This window comes from Crocuta crocuta, unplaced genomic scaffold (assembly GCF_008692635.1).
Source record: "Crocuta crocuta isolate KB4526 unplaced genomic scaffold, BGI_CrCroc_1.0 scaffold170, whole genome shotgun sequence".
NCBI lineage: Eukaryota > Metazoa > Chordata > Mammalia > Carnivora > Hyaenidae > Crocuta > Crocuta crocuta.
In genome coordinates this window covers 10,176,479-10,197,103 of record NW_027527853.1, presented here as the reverse complement: position 1 = coordinate 10,197,103, position 20,625 = coordinate 10,176,479, and positions in this window count along the sequence as shown.

The window sequence follows — 20,625 nt, the reverse complement described above, 5'->3', positions numbered from 1 at the left end:
CAGGTGCTCTCACTCTCTTATGTCTGAGGCTGTTGTCACTAAACAGTCACATTTTCTTTTTTTTTTTTAATATTTTTTTATTTATTTCTAGGAGAGAGAGAGAGACAGTGTGAGCAGGGGAGGGTCAGAGAGAGAGGGAGATACAGACTCCGAAATAGGCTCCAGGCTCTGAGCTGGCAGTCAGCACAGAGCCGGACGCGGGGCTCGAACCCACGGACCGCGAGATCATGACCTAAGCGAAAGTCGGACGCTTAACCGACTAAGCCACCCAGGCGCCCCATAAACAGTCACATTTTCATTTTCTTTCTGAGCCCTGCCTGACTGGATGGTAGGGGTCCTCCTCCATGCACTCATCCATCTGCAGTGGAGTGAAGTCAGCAAACAAGATGAAACCTCTCTGTGATACAGGCCTTTTCAAACTATCTTATTAGTCCCAGAGTTACCAGTAATGTGGCATCTGCTGTTCTTCTACTCACTGCCAAGGAGAAATCCCTACAAAGTCTGAGGAGATCTGCACAAACAGTGACTAAGTGCTAAATTTCTGCCATGTGAGGAAGGCCCAAAGTGGGCCACAGTCATAGCATTGTGATTTGTGCCGTGGCCAAGAAGAATGAATCTGAAGCAATAAAGGGGGAAGGACTCATGTTTTCTATTTAGTCTTGGAAACAGGAGACAGAGTTTAAGTTGTGTTTGTGTGGGTGGGCGCGGTTCACAAACTTTACAGCACGGTGCAGGTCCATCCTGCTTTCGGAAACCCAGTGTATCAACAGAATTTCTAGAAGACCCACTGACCTAGATTCCCAGTGAGGTCCCATGAACACCAACGTTCACATAACTCATCATCCAAGCCGCAGGTGTGAATTTCCAGCCTTCTCTACTGTTCCTCATCTTCCCCCCGCCCACAACCCAGTGTTTCTGGGAGTGTCTAGAAGATGATTCCAAGGCTCATGACCAAGCTCCCTCTGTCTGGGTGCGGCTGTGTTCCTTCTGACTCCTTAGTTCTCAGTCACCATTCTTTCAGGAGCCAAGAAGCTTCCGCCTGGGAGATGACTCTTCTGTTGAACATTCTCTGGGAGACTCACAAATCTCCCATTCCGTGGGTTACCAAAGGCCTCTCTCTGTCTGCTCTATCTGGTATACTTTCCTCTCAAGGATACTAAGACTGTTCCAGGAATCATCAGGTTGTGGCTGTCTGTACTAAAAGGTGTGTGTGTGTGTGTGTGTAGGTACAATGGGTGTTAGGCTGTGACATTCCAGTATTAGTACCCTGTTTCATGTAGGGATGCCTCTCTCCTCTGCTTGAGGAATAGCTACTGGCCAGCTTCTGAGTCAAGGTTGAGATAAATCTCTTCCAATATTCTTTCACAGAAGAGGACTTCTGTTGACACATCCCACTGTGTGCAAGATGTGTTGCACCTGTATGATCGACATGGACTCCATTATAGTTCAAGGATCTTCTTTTGCCTTCATGCAGATAGCCTTCTGTTGGCCCACCACTTTAGTTTGTTGGGTACAGCTCAGGCAATCTTTTTATTTATTTACTTGTTTTTGTTTTTAAAATTTTTTAAAATTAAAAATAATATTTATTTATTTTTGAGAGAGAAAGACAGAACATGAATGGCAGAGAGACAGAGAGAGAGGCAGTCACAGAATCTGAAGCAGGCTCCAGGCTCTGAGCTGTCAGCACAGAGCCCGATGTGTGAGGCCTCTGAACAGTGAGATCATGACCTGAGATGAAGTCAGATGCTTAACTGACTGAGTCACCTAGGGGCCCCTATTTTGTTAAAATTTTTAAAGTGGTTATTTTTGAGAGACAGAGGGAGACAGACTGTGAACAGGGGAGAGGCATAGAGAGAAGGAGACATAGAATTTAAGGCAGGCTCTAGGCTCTGAGCTGTCAGCAGAGAGCCTGATGTGGGTCTTGAATTCATGAACCATGAAATCAGGACCTGAGCTGAAGTTGGATGCTTAACCAACAGAGCCAACCAGGTGCCCCATCAGACAATCTTTTTAAATCACATGGCTAGTTAGCGACAGAACTAGGACAAATGTCCGCTGTACTAGTCCCTAACTCTGTGCTCCTTCTGGTGTACCTGCATGTTCAAAGAAGGAAATGCCAGTGTGAAGCCTGAGGCAGAGCCTGTAGGAGAGACACGTTGGATAAAACAGGCCTTACCACAAAATAGCTGTCCTGTAGGAATTGCTATGCTAGAATCACTGAGGTAGCTTAAAACCAGCCAACCAGCCAGCCAACCAACCAACCAACAAACCAACCACCAGCCAACCAACCAACCAACCAGCCAGCCAACCAACCAACCAACCAACAAGCCAACCAACTAACAAACCAGCCAGCCAACCAACCAGCCAGCCAGCCAGCCAGCCAGCCAACCAACCAACCAATCAGCAAACAAATAAAATGCTATGGTCTTACTACAGACTTGGGTCATCCATATACTAGAAAGTTCCATTCTGGGAATCCAAAGGTGCAGCCAAACTGGAGACCACTGGTGAAGACATCTCCACCTGCATGTAGAGCTAACCCTCAGGGTGGTGTAGTGGGGGTGACCCACTGCAGGGCTCTCTGTGCTGAGGAAGAAAGCTGGTGCCCACGTGCTCACTTGTTCCCATAGATCCATCTTTCCCAGCAGAAATGATTGGCAGTGACAGTGATGCTGATGGTCCTGGAAACTTCCCTCTAACACAATTATTGGATATATGACCTAGTGAAAATTCAGGAAAATACTTTTCTTTCTACCCCAAACACTCCTTGTAATAAGTTAATCAGTATCCAATCAATAAATTATATTTTTTTAGTTTTATGTTTTTCTTTTTTGGATACAGTAGTCTTAACTAGTGTATCAGTGAAAACTCATTTTCAGTGGGGCTTTATGTTTCAGGACCTGGGCTCCTTTTCCTGAGTTGGTGTTAGTAGCTTTTGCATTTGGAAAGTTCTGGAAAGTTAGAGCCACAGTCACTTATGAAAATGATCAGCTGCCACTGACAGTTGGATGCCTCACCAAATAGCCACCTTCTCCTTGGTTCACCAGGGAACTCCATATTGCTTGTACCCAGTGGCTTTCAGTTTGGTCTGTGTGAGCATTTGGATCAGTGGCTGCTTATCAAGAAGAACATGTCTGAATGGTCTTAGAGATGGAAGAAATGGAAGATTTTATATTCCAAGGATAAAAGATAGGCATGGCAAACCGTGGGAGGGAGCTGGATTCCAAATGATGAAGGACAAAAGTACTGCAGATCCAAGAGTAGCAGAGTCAGAAACTAAGATGTGAGCCTGACAGCCTTGGGAGTTATAGTGAAGAGGGAGGTGGCTGAACTTGGCCTGGCAGTGACCAGCGAAGATGTACATACAAAGTAGCCCTGGACAATGAACATCTCTGTGGCAGAAGAAGGAATGATTGACTAGAAATTAGAAGTCCATCTTCAAATAATGCCATGGAAGGAAGAATGTTCCTCCCAACCAAATGACTGAGACTAAGTGTTCTCCCAGACTTAATTTCACATGGAAAATTATAGGAAATGACATGATTTTTTGAACTTAAGTGTCAGGGAACAATTCTTGAGGTTTATAACATGAAACTATAAGACCGTTCCCATGGTTTTACCAAGACTTGTAACATATATTATCTCAATTGCTCTCAAATGCATTTGTCATCCTTGCAATCTGTGTGTCTGTCCTCTTACTGGGAAAGGGATTGGATCTTCATGATAATCATATATGAATGTAGAAGTCTCATTTTTATTTACATTTCCAAGTGAGAATTCTGACATTCAAACAGCATGACATGCTCAAAACTCAAACAGCTTGTAAACACTGAGTTGTAACTCAAATTCACACCCATTCCCAACCTCCCTAACTAACACAGAAAATAACAATCTAATTAAGCCTGAGGGCATGAGTCTCAGTGTGCTCACTATGTGTACGGTGACCATGGGCTTTCATATCCCTTCCTCAGTCTTCTAGAAGAAATAGCAAGGAAGTGCTCACTTGTGCACAACATGCCCATGGCGGGTCCTGTGGTGAGTGCAAACAGCAAACGTTTGAAGGGTTCGATCTTAGCTCTGTCACCTATCAACTGTGTAATTTTGAACAAGCTTTCTATTCTCAGATTCTCAAAGCTTTTTTTTTTCATTCTCAAATTCTCAAAGCTTCCATTCCCTCAGCTGTAAAATGATCTTCAACCTCATAAATCTGTGGTAAAGATTATAAACAATGATTTCATAGCAGTGGGGACACAATACTCACAAAAAGTAGGTGTTTTGCAACTTGAAGCAGGAGCAAGAATAATTTTATGATTTCATTTGTCCCAGAAAGAGATGGGATTCTTCACTGTCAGTTGGATGACTGCAGAGCTCAGCCATTAAGTGTAGTGGAAGAAGAGAAGCCTGTGGATGCATGCAGGGCCCTGGGTCTCTCTCAGCCCACAAAAGGGGATTCTAAGTGAACCTGAGGGCTGTTAACATTGACACATGTTGAAGAACATTCTCTGTGGTAAGCAAGCCCATTAGAACGATGAAGCCCAAAAAGCTTTGTTTCACCAGCAGTGGTTCATTATGAACAGAACATGACGACTTCATTTGAATGGGGGCTAATGGTGAACAGATGGGCTGGCAAAGCAAAGACCACAAAATGCTGTCTCCAAAAATGTAGTTATATGTTCTGTAAGCCCTGACTCCTGTTCTCACTCCTCAGTCCCTGTAATAGCTTGCTGAGACTGAAGAAGATGGATGAAAGAAAATGGAGCATGGCCAGAGAAGGTGTTCGTGCTTCAGTGACTCTGAGAGGTGGCCACTCGCTGCCCCCAGCAGGTTGACAGTGAGGTGCAAGAAAAGAGAAAGGGGGCCGGGACTTGGCCCTTGGAACTTATCACAAAGGCATCTACATGGGGATGGATTCTTAAAATTTATTATTAACAAGGAAGAAGAAAGTAAATATTTATGAAACTAGTGTCTAGGCATTCACTGTACTAGATTTTACATACACGCGTAGCAGGCACATACAACTATTTTACAACAACCACCTTCCGAGGTGATTTTCATTTTATTTGATTTTTGGTTTTGCCTTTTATTGTTTGTCTGGCAAACAAATAAACAAAAAAGTATTTGGTTGGCGCCAAAATATTGTTGACTTTTTGGGTCATTCCCAGTGGTACAGAGTTTGGAACAGAATTTAGAGACCAGAGAATCAATAGAAATCACAGAAGATAGTGAACTATAAGAGCTTCCAAAGTGTTTCTAAAATTACTCATGATTCAATTGCATGGAAACTCATAAATAATTGCAGCTTCATGTCTGAGTTGATGTGGGGACAAAACAGTGACAATATAATAGGAGTTGAACATAGGAGATGCATACATGTTTAAATTAAAGCATTAGTAGAAATTGTCAGAAGAAACTTGACTTCCAAGGGCATAGAATTAGAGGTTTAAGTAAAGCCAAATAGACTTGAATTCACATGATATTATCTCATAGTTTTAATGAGACAAAGATTCTAGGGTTGGGATTATTGGCCCATATTATTAGGAAATTGAACAGCAAAAGAATAAAGGAAAAAACAGTGAGTAGGATAAATCAACATTTGAATCTAATTATTTTTAATTAGAAAAATTCTGATTTATCAGGACTGCAAATACCTACCCACTTGGCCTGGAAACACTGCCACATTGCAAGAGACCTGACGATGTGTCCGTATTCTAACCCCCCCATCACAGCCCCTCGTCCTGATTTATTCTATCTCCTAGGCTACTTTCTTCTTAACATATTGAAAAAATAGTAACTATTTTTTTCTAATAAAAATCAACACCTACTCATTATAAAAGTAAGGTAAAAACAAACATAAAATACAGAAAAAAGGAAGTCAATAGAAACTGACTCCAAATGATCCCAAAGGTTGCTTTGGGCAGGCAAAGATGTCCATTTTAGCATATGCACTGCCAAAGTGAGCACCAAGACTTTCATCTTATTTATTTATTTTTTAAATTAAAAAAAAATTAAGTTTATTTATTTTGAGATAGGCAAAGACAGCATGAGCAGAGGAGGGGCAGAGAGAGAGGAAGAGAGAATCTGAAGCAGGCTCTGCACTGTCAACACAGAGCCTGATGCGGGGCTCGAACTCACAAACCATGAGATCATGACCTGAGCTGAAACCAAGAGTCAGACACTTAACCAACTGAGCCACCCAGGTACCCCCAAGACTTCCATCTTAACACTTAAATGTTAAAAAATAAAAGGAAATGGTGTTAAAAGAATAGAAGGAGGATAATAATAGCAAGTCTGCAATTAAGCTATCTCTATAAACAAATATAAATTACAAAAGAAAGGCAAATGGAAGTTTGAATTACTGATGTGAAAAAATCATGAAATGATTTCAAAATAATATTTGAAATAGCATAACCAGTGAACTTGGTGATTGATTGATTTGTAGAAATTATCTTTGGTGAAAAATAAAGAGAAAAATATTGAAGAAAAAGGAAGAGAACAGAGACTGTGGGGCAACATGAAACACACCAAGACCTCTCTCTACACTCAGGAAAAGGTGACTTTTTCCCTTCTGATGTCAGTGACCACCCATTAGGAATGGCCAGTGGTTCCCAGATATCTTCTACTGCAATCCCTTCATCTTTTTGTGTTTTGTGTGTGTGTGCAAAATTTTTAGAAGCTTAATGTATTCTTTTATATGCACCCCCATGTTTAATTGTAGCATTACTTATAATAGTCAAGCTATGAAAACAACATATGTGTACATCAATAGGTGAATTGATAAAGATGCTTAGTGGAATATTAGCCATAAAAAAGAATGAAATCTCGCTATTCATGACAAGGCAGATGGACTAGAATATATTAAGGTAAATGAAAGAAGTCAGACAAAGAAAGACAAATACCATATATTTTCACTTATATGTGGAATCTAAAAAACAAAACAAACAAATAAGAGTGATAATAATAAAAGAGAAACAGACTCATAAATATAGAGAACAAAGTAGTCGTTGCTAGAGGAAAGGAGGATTGGGGGAGGAGTGAAATAAGTGAAGGATATTAAGAGATACAAAGTTCCAGTTACAAAATAAATAAATCATGGGGATGAAAAGTACAACATAGGCAATAATACTATAACTTTGCATGCTGACAGATGGTACCCACTTACTATGGTGAGAATTTTGTGGTGTATGTAATTTTGAATCACTATGCTGTACACTAGAAACTAAAATAATGTTATTTATCAACTGTACTTCAGTAAAAAATAAAATTTAAAAAACGTTGGCCACTTTCTAGCAGCATTTCCACTTTAAAAAGTAATGTATTGCTTCAGTGATGCATTATTATTTATTTTCCTTTTTAATAAATATTGTGTGTAAGTCCCGCCACATCTCTTTTGATACATACTGTTCACCACTGAGCACATTAACAATGCCTTTGCTTCACTTTCTTTTTTTTAAGATTTTTTTTAGAGCAGTTTTAGGTTCACAGCAAAATTGAGAGGGAGGACACAGATTTCCCATACAGCTCTGCTCCTACATATCAATCTCCCTCATTATCAATCAACACCCTCCACCAGAGTGGTATGTTTGCTACAATTGATGAAGCTATATTGACACGTCATAATCACTCAATGTCCATAGTTTACATGATAACCCTTTCCTGGCATTGAATGTTCTATGAGTTTGGACAAATGGATAATAATATGTATTCATCACTATGGTGTAATAAAGAGTATTTTAATTGTCCTGGAAATCCTCTGTTCTCTACCTGTTTTTCCCCCTTCTAACCTCCTGGCAACCACTGATTTTTTTTCTTACTGTCTTCATAGTTCTGCCTTTTCCAAAGTGCCATATACGTGGAAATGTACAGTATGTACCCTTTTCAGATTGACTTCTTTCACTTAGCACTATGCGTTTAAGTTTCCTCCATGTCTTTTCTTGGCTCCATAGATCATTTCTTTTTAAACAGCACATTTTTTGGATATGCCACAGCTCATTTATCTATTCACCCCTGGGGGGAAAGTTTGGTTGCTTCTGAGTTTTGATAATTATGAACAAAGCTGCTTTAGATATTCACAAGCAAGTTTTGGCTTGATATAAGTTTTCAGCTCCTCTGATTAAACACTGAGGAGTGTGATTGCAGGATCATGTGATGAGAGAATGTTTAGCTTTGTAAGAAACTATGAATAGTCATAAATAATAAATAAAAGAAACTCCCACCAATAATGAGTGAGAGTTTCTGTTGCTCCACAATCTCACCAGCATTTTCTGTTTTTAGTGATTCAGATTTTGGCCCTTCCAGTATATGTACAGTGGTTTCTCATTGTTGTCTTTAGCCCATTTTAAATCAGCTCAATTTGTTTTCTTATTGCTATGTTCTAAGAGTTTTTATATATTTTAAATAACAGTCTTTTATCAGACATGTCTTTGCAAATATTTTCTCTCAGTCTGTGACTTGTCTTCTCATTTATTGACATTGTCTTTCACAGAACAGAAGTTCTAAATTCCAATAAAGTCCTACTTATCAATTATTTCTTTTCTGTATCATGTTTTTGGTGTTATCTAAAAAGTCATTGCCATACCAATATCATCTATGCTTTCTCTTGTTATCTTCTAGGAGTTTTAAAATTTTGTATTTGGGTCTGTGATCCATTTTGAGTTAATTTTTCTGAAGGGTGAAAGGTCAGTGTGTAGATTTATTTATTTATTTATTTTTCCCTGTGGATGTCTATTGGTTCCAGCTCCATTTATGATAAATTTATTCCATTTTATGGCACTCGCTTCTTTGTCAAAGATCAAAGTAAGTGGAGTACCTGGGTGGCTCTGTCGGTTAAGAATCTGACTTGGTTTCAGCTCAGGTCATGATCTCATAGTTTGTGAGTTCAAGCCCTGCATCAGGCTCTGTGCAGAGCCTGCTTGGGATTCTCTCTTTCCTTCTTTCTCTGCCCCTTCCCCACTTGCACACTTGCTCATTCTCTCACTCTTAAAATAAGTGAATAAACTTTATATTAAAAAAAGATCAAAGTGAGTCTATTTTTGTGCTTTCTATTCTGTTCTAATGATCTTTTTGTCTATATTCTCTCACCAGCACCACACCATCTTGATTACTGTAGTTTTATAGTAACTCTTAAAGTTGGGTAGTCAGTCCTCCAACTTTCTTCTTCTCTTTCAATATCATGTTGATTATTCTGGGTCTTTTGTCTTCCCATATAAACTTTAGAATAAGTTTGTCAATATCTGTAAAGAAACTTTTTGTGATTTTGATTGGGATTACATTGATTCTGTATATCAAGTTTTGAAGAACTGACATCTTGACAATATTGAGTCTTCCTACACATGAACATGGAGTATGTCTTCATTTGTTTAGTTTTTCTTTGATTTCATTCATCAGAGTTTTGTAGTTTTCCTCATATAGATCTCGTACATATTTTGTTAGACTTATTATTTCATTTGGGGGGTTTCTGGTGTAAATGGTATTGTGGTTTTAACTTCGTATTCCACTTTTTCAATGTTGGTATATAGGAAAGTGACTGACTTTTATATATTAACCTTCTATTCTGCAACTTTGCTGTAATTGTTTATTAGTTCCAGGAGTTTTCTTGTTGATTCTTTTGGATTTTCTCTGTAGAAGATCATGTCATCTGTGAACAAAGACAGTTTTAGCTCCTCCTTCCCAATCTGTATATCTCATTTCTTTCCTTATCCTATTGCATTATCGAGTACTTCCAGTATATTGTTGAAAAGGAGTGGTGAGGGCAGATATTCTTGACTTGTTCCTGTCTTAGTGACAAAACTTCTAGATTATCACCATTAAATATGATGTTAGCTGTAGGGTTTTTTTTTTTTTGGTAGGTATTCTTTATGAAATTGAGGAAGTTCCAGTCTATTTTGAGTTTACTGGATGTTTTTAACACAAGTGGGTGTTGGATTTTGTCAAATCCTTTTTCTGCATCTACTGACATGATCATTTGATCCTTCTGTTTTACCATGTTGATGTGATGGATTGCATTAATTGATATTCCAGTGTTGAACCAGCCTTACATGTCTGGGATAGACCCTGTTTCATTGTGGTGTATACTTATTTTTATACATTGTTGTATTTGATTTACTAATATTTTGTTGAGGATTTTTGAATCCATGTTCATGAGAGATATTGGGCTGATATTTTCTTGTAATGTCTTTGCCTGGTTTTGGTATTAGAATAATGCTGACCTCATAGACTGAATTAGGAAATATTCTTTTTACTGCTGTTCTCTGAAAGAGATTATAGAGAATTACTATAGTTTCTTCCTTAAACGTTTGGTAGTATTAACCAGTGAAATTTGTAGCATTTTTTGAGTGTTTTCTTATGAAGCTCAAACTGGAGAATGGAACTTCATACTGAAGAAACATTCTGTGGGAATTCTTTTAAAATGATTACGTGCCTACTTTTATTCCCTTTTCTTCACTCTAGATTTTTCAAGATTGAAGCATACTGTGGCATTAATGTTTTCTTTTTTTTGGAGGGGGGTGGTTTGTCATTGCCTTTCTTTTCTAGATGCCTTAAGAAAAGGGAGTGGCCAGAAGGGGCTAGTTTACCAAAACGTCATCCACAGGTAGATTTGAAATGGCTGTGGCTGTGGAAAGACTGTATAAGGGAAGGGGAAACAGGTTTTTGAAAGTAAAAATTTCTAACTCTAATATAGATTTCCTGTTTTACTATAGTTCTTGCCTTTCTAAGCTTTTAAATCACTTGGAAGGAAGAAAATACCCAGAGAATCAAAATATTTAAATCATATACATGTTATATTACTGAATGTAAAATAGGTAGATAGTGTGTGTGCATGTGTAAGTGCATGTAGAAGGCTTTGAATTAGTGTGCAAATAGCATTATAGTTAGGAACTTAGCATTATTTTAGACAGTTTTTTACTTTAATTTTTAAAAAATGGAGGTTTTTTTTGCATCATGTTTATGTAAAGAAAAAGCAAACTAACTTTATTAAAAAGTATGTTATGGTCAAACTTGTGTTTAGCCTCCAGAAGTTCCACTCGAACGTAAAGAATAAATATTAAGTTTATTTTTTTAAAAAAAGCACCATTTCATACCTGTAAGATTGACAAAAACATTTGCGATCTGACAATGCCAGGTATTCCGCACAAATGTTGAAATGAGAACACTCATCTCTTATTGTAGGAATATAAATTAAAACCGCGTGGAAAATGATATGACATTAATGAGAAGACCCACTTAGATCTAATGAAGGAGAAGACCCACTGAACGCTCTCTATAACCCAGGACTTCCTCTCCCAGTTGTGTAACTTGGTAAAACACCTGTACACATACCCCAGTAAAAACATAAAGTATTACTACCAGCATTTCTGAGAGCACAGAACTGGAGCCAACTGAAATGTTCATCAGGAAAGAAATGATACTTCAATTTTGATGGGCTCTTTTTAATATACATTTTTTAGCCATGAAAACAAGTGAATTAGACTTACGATTATCAAAAACCACAGATTTCATAAACATAATAGTAAAAAAGCAGGTTTCAGAAAGGTGTGTACAGAATGATTCCATTCACAAAATGTTTAAAAATATGAAAAACAAGATAATACAGTCTGGAAATGTACACATCCATAAAAGAATAAAAGGAATGACAACATATTTAGAAGAGTGCTTATCTCTTCTTTTTTTTTTTTTTTTAAATGTTTTATTTATTTCTAGGAGAGAGAGACAGCGTGAGCAGGGGAGGGTCAGAGAGAGAGGGAGTCACAGACTGAAACAGGCTCCAGGCTCCGAGCTGGCAGTCAGCACAGAGCCCGACGCGGGGCTCGAACCCACAAACCGCGAGATCATGACCTAAGCGAAAGTCGGAAAGTCGGACGCTTAACCGACTAAGCCACCCAGGCGCCCCAAGTGCTTATCTCTTCTAAAAAGAAGAAAAGGGAAAGAATGATAGCAAGGATGGATACAGAAATGGCTTCAAACAATATTTTCAATGTTTTGTTTATTAACCCAAATAGTTGGGGCCCCTGAGTGGCTCAGCTGATTGAGCATTGGACTCTTGATTAAGACTCAGTTCATGATCCCAGAGTCATGGAATAGAGCTCCACGTTTGGCTCTGTGCTGGGCGTGGAACCTGCTTGTGATTCGCTCTACCTTCCCCTCTGCCCCTCTCCCCTACTCGCGCACACTCTCTCTCTCTCAAATAAATGAAAATTAATCTGACTAGTTATTACATAAAAGTTCATTTTATTGTTCTTTACACCTTTTGTAAAATTTTAAAAATTTTAATAAAGGAGAAATTTTCTTATTTAGTGCAATCACCATAGGCCAATTTGAAACAGAGCTACTTGAAAATATTAACAAAGTTTCAGTTTATGTACAAAATTGAAAGTTTTAATGAAAGCCAAAATTAAATAATTTCTAACCTAGGGGGCACCAAATACACGGCAAACTATTTTCAATTAATTTTTTTTTTTTTTTAAGCAACGCTATTTTAGCTGATAAGACTAAAAGTTCCCATCGTTCTCTTTCAGGACATTACCTCCCAGAACTTCTGTAAGAAACTGTAGTGATATTGATGTTTTTTTTTTTTTAATTTTTTTTAATGTTTTATTTATTTCTAGAAGAGAGAGAGAGAGATAGAGAGAGAGAGAGAGACAGCGTGAGCAGGGGAGGGTCAGAGAGAGAGGGAGTCACAGACTGAAACAGGCTCCAGGCTCTGAGCTGGCAGTCAGCACAGAGCCCGACGCGGGGCTCGAACCCACGAACCGCGAGATCATGACCTAAGCGAAAGTCGGACGCTTACCCGACTAAGCCACCCAGGCGCCCCTGATATTGATGTTTTTATTAAAAGTTCAGTGTTAGAAAATGGCCTATTGTGTATTTTATAACAGTATCATTTGTGACTTCATTCACTGGTGAATGCTATTGGAGTCTCCCAAACGATGTACTAAAAATCAGGTAACTTTGGAACAGAATCAAGATGTAATAAAAGATTTGATAGGAGACCAAGAATTGGTGCGATACTATTAAGACAGCATGTTCCAAAATATTAGAGAAAATGAGAAAATAAAAAGTGGCATTTAATCTGTATGCCATCCAGTTTACTAAAAATGTCATATGGAAATAGAATAGCACAGTATCATTAACCTCTAAGTTACAATATGCATCTTGATTCATTTAGTCATTCTCTCTTCTGCTTCCACTAATGACATTTGAGCCATAGGAAGAGCTGGCACCATTGGACCTTTATTCCAATAAGGCAATAAATGACCAGAGCCAGATAGAGGCTGCTCCCTGAAAATGGGGTGTACATTCCCCATTCATCACCCTCCTTACCAATCTCCACTGCTTAAACCAGGGTGCTCAAACTTTCGCTTTAATCAGAATCACCTGTAGGACTCGTTGAAGCATAGGTTGTAGGATCCCACCCCAGAGTTTTGATTTAATAAGCCAGGGTGGACCCTGAGAAGATACATTTCTTACAAGTTCCCAGGTGATGCTGATGCTGCTGGTCCTTAAAACTAGTGGCTCGTAGCAGTCTGTTTCATTCAGCTCCATTTTCTACACAACCCCTCTTCCCGTTAAAGTTTGCGGCTCCCCTGGTCCAGATTATACAGAAAATGCAAGAGTTTACAAATAATTTACCTTTTTAATATATGAGAAGAGTTAGCCCTTTTCTACTCATAATGTTTGAATATACTTTCCCTGAGTGGTAGGGGGGGGAAAAGCAAAGTTATTCTCTATATTTCTGAATAACAACCTCGGGGCAGGTCTCAGTTATTGTACATTACCTGTATGTGCGCTGAGGAGAGAAAGGGATGAAGAACCCTTGGCTTTTCAATACTAATACTCCATGTCCTCTAAGGGTTGGAGTTTATTTGGGAATCTGTACAAGTAATTCAAATTTTTCTTGTCATGGGAAATTGAAGATAATAGTATATTCTCAAATATACGACTGAAGCCATTAAAAGAGATCATGTGTACCCACATTGGAGAATTCAATACACATTAGTTTCCATCTCTCATCTCTTTATAACTGAAGAAGAGGGAATTTAGAAAGACATCAAAGCAGATATAACAGTTGAATGGTGTTTTGCCTTAGAGGATGGGGGGATTGGGATTTGCCAATGGACTTATTTCCCAAGTTTGCACCATAAAGGTCTCTCCCTGTCCCCTCCCTGCTTCTGTTCCCATATGAGAAAGGAAATTTGGAGACAGATGGTGACTCTCTACATCGTAGTAGCCTCTGAGAAAGGGAGTAGACCACTGCCTGTCAGAAATGCATGTGATAATAGGGAGGTTTGCTGCCTGTGCTGTTAACACAGTCACCATTAGCCACCTGTGCCTTTTGAGAATTTCAAAATGTAGCTTGTGGGACTGAGGAATCTTTTAGTTAAATTTAAGTGTAAACAGCTACATGGGATGAGTAGTTACTGTACTGGGGAGTGTGAGTCTAGAATTTAAGGTTAATTGGGTAAGTCCCGATTCAAATCCTGACTCTTCCAGCTTTAGGGTCTCATGCAAATTACTCCCTGAGTGCAACGCATCCCTCCAGATGATTGTCAAGAGGAAGAAATGAGATTATTAATGGAAAGTGTTGAGCACAGTGTCCAGCACACAGGAAGTGCTCAATAAATATCAACTACCATTCTAGTACTAACTGCTGGTTTGAATATTGATGAACTTTCTTCTTCAGAGTTGTCCATGAAGGAAAAGCAAATGAATTCCATGGAAATATTACCCAATAAGTTTGTTAGATTATGGGCAATTGATTATGTGTAAAGATTTGAAGAATGTACCTCAGAACTTTTTCATCATTTGACATTTGACAGGTAACTGGGGTGTCTTTGAGCAACTGGACCTTGCTTTGTGATGAATTTGAAAAAAAAAATACTTGTTTTGTGTTGATTTACGGCAAGAGTTAATGCATGTGATCATACTGATTTTGCATGAATTAATTTGAGGACATGCTCATTCAGTCATAACTGCTGAGCCTGGGCCCTAGTAGAAAACTTACAGATTTATTATTACATAGCATGAACTGGTGTTCTCTAGCTTATGATTCTATGTGCATGTAATTATATTTGACATTGAAGTGGATCGAGCAATTGCCTTAGGAGCAGGAGAGCCTCCAATGGGGATTTTACCTCAGACCACTTGCATTGTTTTGGGAAAGGTGATTGTTAGTGTGTATGTCTCAGTTTCCTTATCTATTTAATGGAGAGACAAAATATGCCATGGTGCTGTCTGCTTTTGAGAAATATGGAGGCCATTCAATAAATCATGAGAATGAAGAATATGGAGCCTTAATGAAAACAAAGTGCATAATAGGAAAAGAAGGTGCAATATATTTTATTCAAGTCTCCCGTGTGGGCACGTGGATGGATTCTTCCCAAGAGATTGCATAATAGTAGAGCTTTTTAGTTGCAGATGTGAAATAAATGTCGCTTCTAGCTGAATGTTTTCCCTGGCTTTGTCCATATGAAGCACAGATGTTTTACAAATCATCTTTATATTAAGTCTGAGATAACCCAACTAGGTTTAAAAATGATTGCATTTTTCTAATTGTGCTGCTTCCCAAGCAGTGTACCCTGGGAAGAGAATTGGCTTCAGAAGGTTTCCCGATCCCTGACGAGATCCCTGGGGTCCCCAGTCCAGTAGCCTCTGGGAACCCCAATGTAGCACAGTCCATCTTTTGATATACAGGGAGCAGGTGGTACAGGTTCCACACCTTGTGTCAGAGTCTTCCAAGGGGCGTTGCCTCCTTTCACATAGGGAAAATGAGGAGACTTGGCCACGGACAACTTCAGGAAAAGACATGTTAAGGTGAAACCCCTATGAGCAAGTTGTAGATATTGTTCTTATGTGTTAAAAATCTGGCAAGATCTGGAGCACTTGGGTGCCTCAGTTGGCTGAATGTCTGACTCTTGATCTCAGCTTAGGTCATGATCTCAGTGTTCATGGGTTCGAGCCCCACATTGGGCTCTGTGTGTTGACAATGCAGAGCCCGCTTGGGATTCTCTCTCTTTCCCTTTCTGCTCTTGGTGCCCATGACCCCTGTGCAAGTGCATTCTCTCAACATAAATAAATAAACTTTAAAAAAAACATCTGGCAAGACTGAGTCTTGAAGGGCTTGCATTGAGCCAGCACCACTGGGGACTTTTGGTCCTATGTGTATGTACAGGAGTTGGGAGAAAACAAGTTGGCTATCAGTTTATCTGGCAGCATCTTTACCTGCCAAGAAAGTCGTCTGCTGTTGGCAGAAGGCAGAGCCGCAGAGAGCTCAGGTCTGGGGTGCTTTCGGGACCAGCTGACTTGGCTGGTGCTGCCCCTTCTCACGCACCTTCCTCCTGGGCCTTCAGTATCACAGTCTAAAGTCGCTTCCATTAAACAAGCCACTCCCCTGTCCTTGAAAAGGGACACAGACTGGCTAAAGTGATTGACATTGAAAGTATCTATGCTTTGGAAGAGAAACTTTTTCCTTGACAACAGGAATGTGATCTTATATACATTATTCGGAGAACATCATAGTTCCCAAACAGTGTATTTGGAATTACTCCATTTTAAATACTTTTACCTGGAGACTGATTATCACCCAGTCAGAAGTGGAGTAGAGCGAGCTGGGTGCATCTGTTTTTAGACTGGCCTCCAGCAGGAGTGAAAGCGGTGCCCAGGCCTGTACATCTATCTGGTGGTGCAGTCTAGTCTTCTGGGACCTACTGCTTTAATGCAAACACGTAATCACTCAAGCATACTGAAGACACACCCTTGCCTGCTTTCAAAGAAATAAGCAGTAATCGAGCACCATCAAAATCCATTGAAAAAGGAATTTCCCCCCAGAAGTAAAAAGATCTTCAGATCTTCAGATCTTCAGAAATGTGGCACTTGGCCTGCTCTGTCAACTAAGAGTCTGTTAGGAACCTGTTTACAACATCCTCATTCAGGTTAATGATGAGTCTACTGTTAACCCAAATCAAGGGCTTTCCCAAACAGAAGAGCAAACTCTCTAATAGGTATTTGGGAAGCCAGAAACAACTTCAAATTCTTTCTTTATTTTTCTTTTTTTTTTTTAAAGTAGGCTTTACTCCCAGCGCAGAGCCCAATATGGAGCTTGAACTCACTACCCTGAGATCAAGACCTGAGCCAAGATCAAGAGTCGGACGCTTAATTAACTGAGCCACCCAGGTGCCCCACAACTTCAAATTCTTAAAGGCATTCCCACGTTGAAGTTTCAATAGATCTTGCAATTAGTTTCCCGCACTCACATACCCTTAATGCACATGATTGAATTGATGTGCAAAATACACCCAAACATTTGCTCACGATTATCCAGCCTTGGCCCAGAAACAAGTGATTTTGACTCCAAATCTTTCCACTTTGCAACATGCCTTATAGATTGTGCCTCTTCACTCCTATGATTTCCTCATCGCTGGAGATTCATGATCTGATGATGTCAAGGCTGGGAGGCCCCCACAGCACCTCCTCCCAGCTGCCCCATCATTTTCTAGAGGATACTAGAGTCCCTTGAGATCCTGTGGTTGGGGTAAGTTTGCAGAGAAAATGAGCAAAAGAAAAAGGACCAGAACATGGGCCCAGGAATCCAGAGTCTGGTTCTCTTGACTTGTTTTAGGCACCTCTACTCATATTCATCTTAATATTTACTTTGTGGAAAAATATAATGGGGTCACAGCTGCCAAAAGTCTATTCCTTTAGGGGAACTTTTGTTTCTCAAAAGTGATAAGAATATCAGTTTGCAACAGGCATTTGACATTCAGAGGCCTTGAAGATCCAGTGAGATTATTAAAGAGAACACTAAATTTTGTTTCTTTTAATAAAATTTTTTTTTATCTTCCCAACAGGAAATTAAATTTTGCTGACCATCTCAGGGTTCCAAACCAGGCAGATTCTGTTAATAAGAGGAATGTGAGTGAACAATGGCTCCAAGGGTAAAAGACAAGGGTCTTCCTGAATTTTAAGATGCAATAGGTAGTGATTTTTGCTTTTGTTTTTGTTTTTCAATAGGTATTATTAAAAATACATGTTGAAATCACACTGCTTTCCTTCTAGCATTTGTTCAGTTAGTACCTTCTTCCTTTCTCCTTTGTATGAAAAGTTAACATTTCCTGCAGGCTTAGGTGAGAAAAACAGGGCTGGAACTAAGGTGTAGACTCTCCTTGGTCTGGCAGGCTTTGTGGCACTTCTGTGCTTTAGAAGTATCTGGTAAGCTATAAAAAAATATTCATGCCCAGGTGCCAGCCTGTAGGCAAGGGCCTGACACGAATATCTTCAAAAGCTCACTCCAGTGAAGTTCCTGTGCAGCTGATATGGGCAATCTTTAGGGCATAGATGCACCTTTGCTCTTCTGAATTCTCACATTCACTAAGGACACTGTCGTGGTCTGGGATCTGTGGTCCTTGCCGAGGATAGAGATAGGGACCCCACAAGGTTCCTACAGGTCATGTAACTGAACAATGATGTAGCGCATGGGACAGAAAAAGATGGTTGTGGCCACCTTTCAAATCCAAATTTGGGGTCTGCTAAGTCATCGATTAGGTCCAGTTCCTTCTGGAACCAGCGTTGTGCATTCTCCCTCTCTCCTGTCCTACTACCAGAAGATGCCCCAGCCTCAGCCAGATCTGTATCCAGCAGCTGCTGCTGCTGCTTTAGTATCTTTGTCTGAAAATCATGGCACCCCTGATATCTACCTTCAGGTTTCTTGTGACGATTAAGTGCTCAGCCCAGTGCTGATGAATGGAAAAGCACTCAGTAGACATCAGCTAATTTTAATCAAGTGGCCTCTTGCATTTAGATGGTCTCATTCTCTGGGCGCCTGGGTGGCTCAGTTGGTTACCCCTCCAGCTCTTGATTTTGGCTTATGTCATGATCACCATCGTGGGATCAAGCCCTAAGTCGGGCTCTAGGCTGACAGCAGGGGGCCTGCTTGGGATTCTCTCTCTTCCTCTCTCTCTCTCTGCCCCTCTCCACCCCATGCTCTCTTTCTCAGAAATAAAAATGAGCATTAAAAATAATAATAATAAAAATATATATGGTCTCATTCTCCTCACTGCTCAGAGGAATCCAGAATAGACCGACTCATCTTCCCTTTCTATATTTTGACCTTCTCTTCTTTAAGGTGTGTGAGATCCAACAGGGGTCCTCCTTCAGCTGTGTAGATGAGAACATCGTCTAGTTTCTGCAAGCCCCATGAGTCTGGGGACCCTTCTGTCTGAAGTCCAGAGGCTGGTACCTCTGTGGATGGATTTCAGCAGCTGTATTTCCTTCTCTTTATCACGGGTTTTGTAGGCTGGAAGGGGCCCTACGGAGCATGCTTCAGTGCCCCACCCACACAGGATTCCTCTGGCAAATGGTGATAGCCTCTGCTTGAAAACTGCAAGTGACAGAAGACTCCTCAGTCCCAGAATAAGCTCATTCTATTGTTGGGTGGTTCCAATTGTTCCATTTTTTGCGTAGTTCTTCTTTGTACTGAGCAGAATCCATCTCCCTATAGAACGTCTCCTTTGATCTTCGTTCCCTCTTAGTTTCAAAACTAATATTGACATTGGAATGACAGATATGCTCCATGTCCACTTCTATTGGGTTGGCAGTGACTGTGTGGACTGTGGTGAGGAAGGCAAAAGCTGCCTCGAGGCTCCTCGAAGAAGAGAAATGGATCCCCTCCGCCATGTCTGGCCGCAGGGTGGGGCAAGGCAGCGTTCAAAGCAAGGATTCCTTGACCTCTCCTCGTTTAACCCCCCCTTCCATGTAGCCATCTTCAGCTATCTGTGTTCCTGTTTTCTCAGTATCTTATCTGCAAAATTAGATATCTTGATTTTCTTAATGCACCCTCTCTGTGAATGCTGTCATTGTTGTTCTGATGCTTTTAACAACGTCAATCTCAGCCTGCCTCTGACTAAAGCAGCTGCTTTACCTTCTTTTTTTTCTCAGGATAACCATCACCTGTAACATTTACACCCATGTTGGTTTTGAGGGAGTCCCTCCACCTTGTTGAATTTCAGCATCTCAAACTCCGTTTTTCTGTCTTGGTCTCAGACACCATGTGCATCCGATTCTGTCCTCTGCTTCATTCTCTCCCACTCCTCACTTTGATGTGTCTGCAAATGCCATCAGCCTGGTGTCAACTGAGAAGCTGCCGGGTTTGTCTTCCAGGCTTTCCACCAGCACCCTTTCTTCACACCATGCATTATACAAAATTCTTATGCTCTTAAGTAGCTCAAACTTAAGATTCCAGCCAACATCTCTATAAATTATAACCCTTCCTGTGGAGTTTGCATTTTAATAAGGGGCCCCGGGGGCCTCCGTGTTGTTATTTCAGGCGGCAGCACAAGAACTGAAAGGCACTGAGACCCAGCGAGAAGACTGGTCAGGTGGATCGTGCAGCCGGTCAGGAGCAGAGCCAGGAGAACTTATGTGCGAGTTCCAAGTCCCAGCAGGACTCTGAAATGTGCCTGTGAGCAGTGGGCGAACTTTCCATCTTCACAAGATGAGTCCTGGTGGCCTAAATGGTCTCCATCTCTAGGAAGCTCATGGGGTTGCTGCCCACTGAGCAGTTCCTGCCAAATCTTCACTGACAGCTCCCAGTTCCTGTGTGTGTGTGTGTGTGTGTGTGTGTGTGTGTGTGTGTGT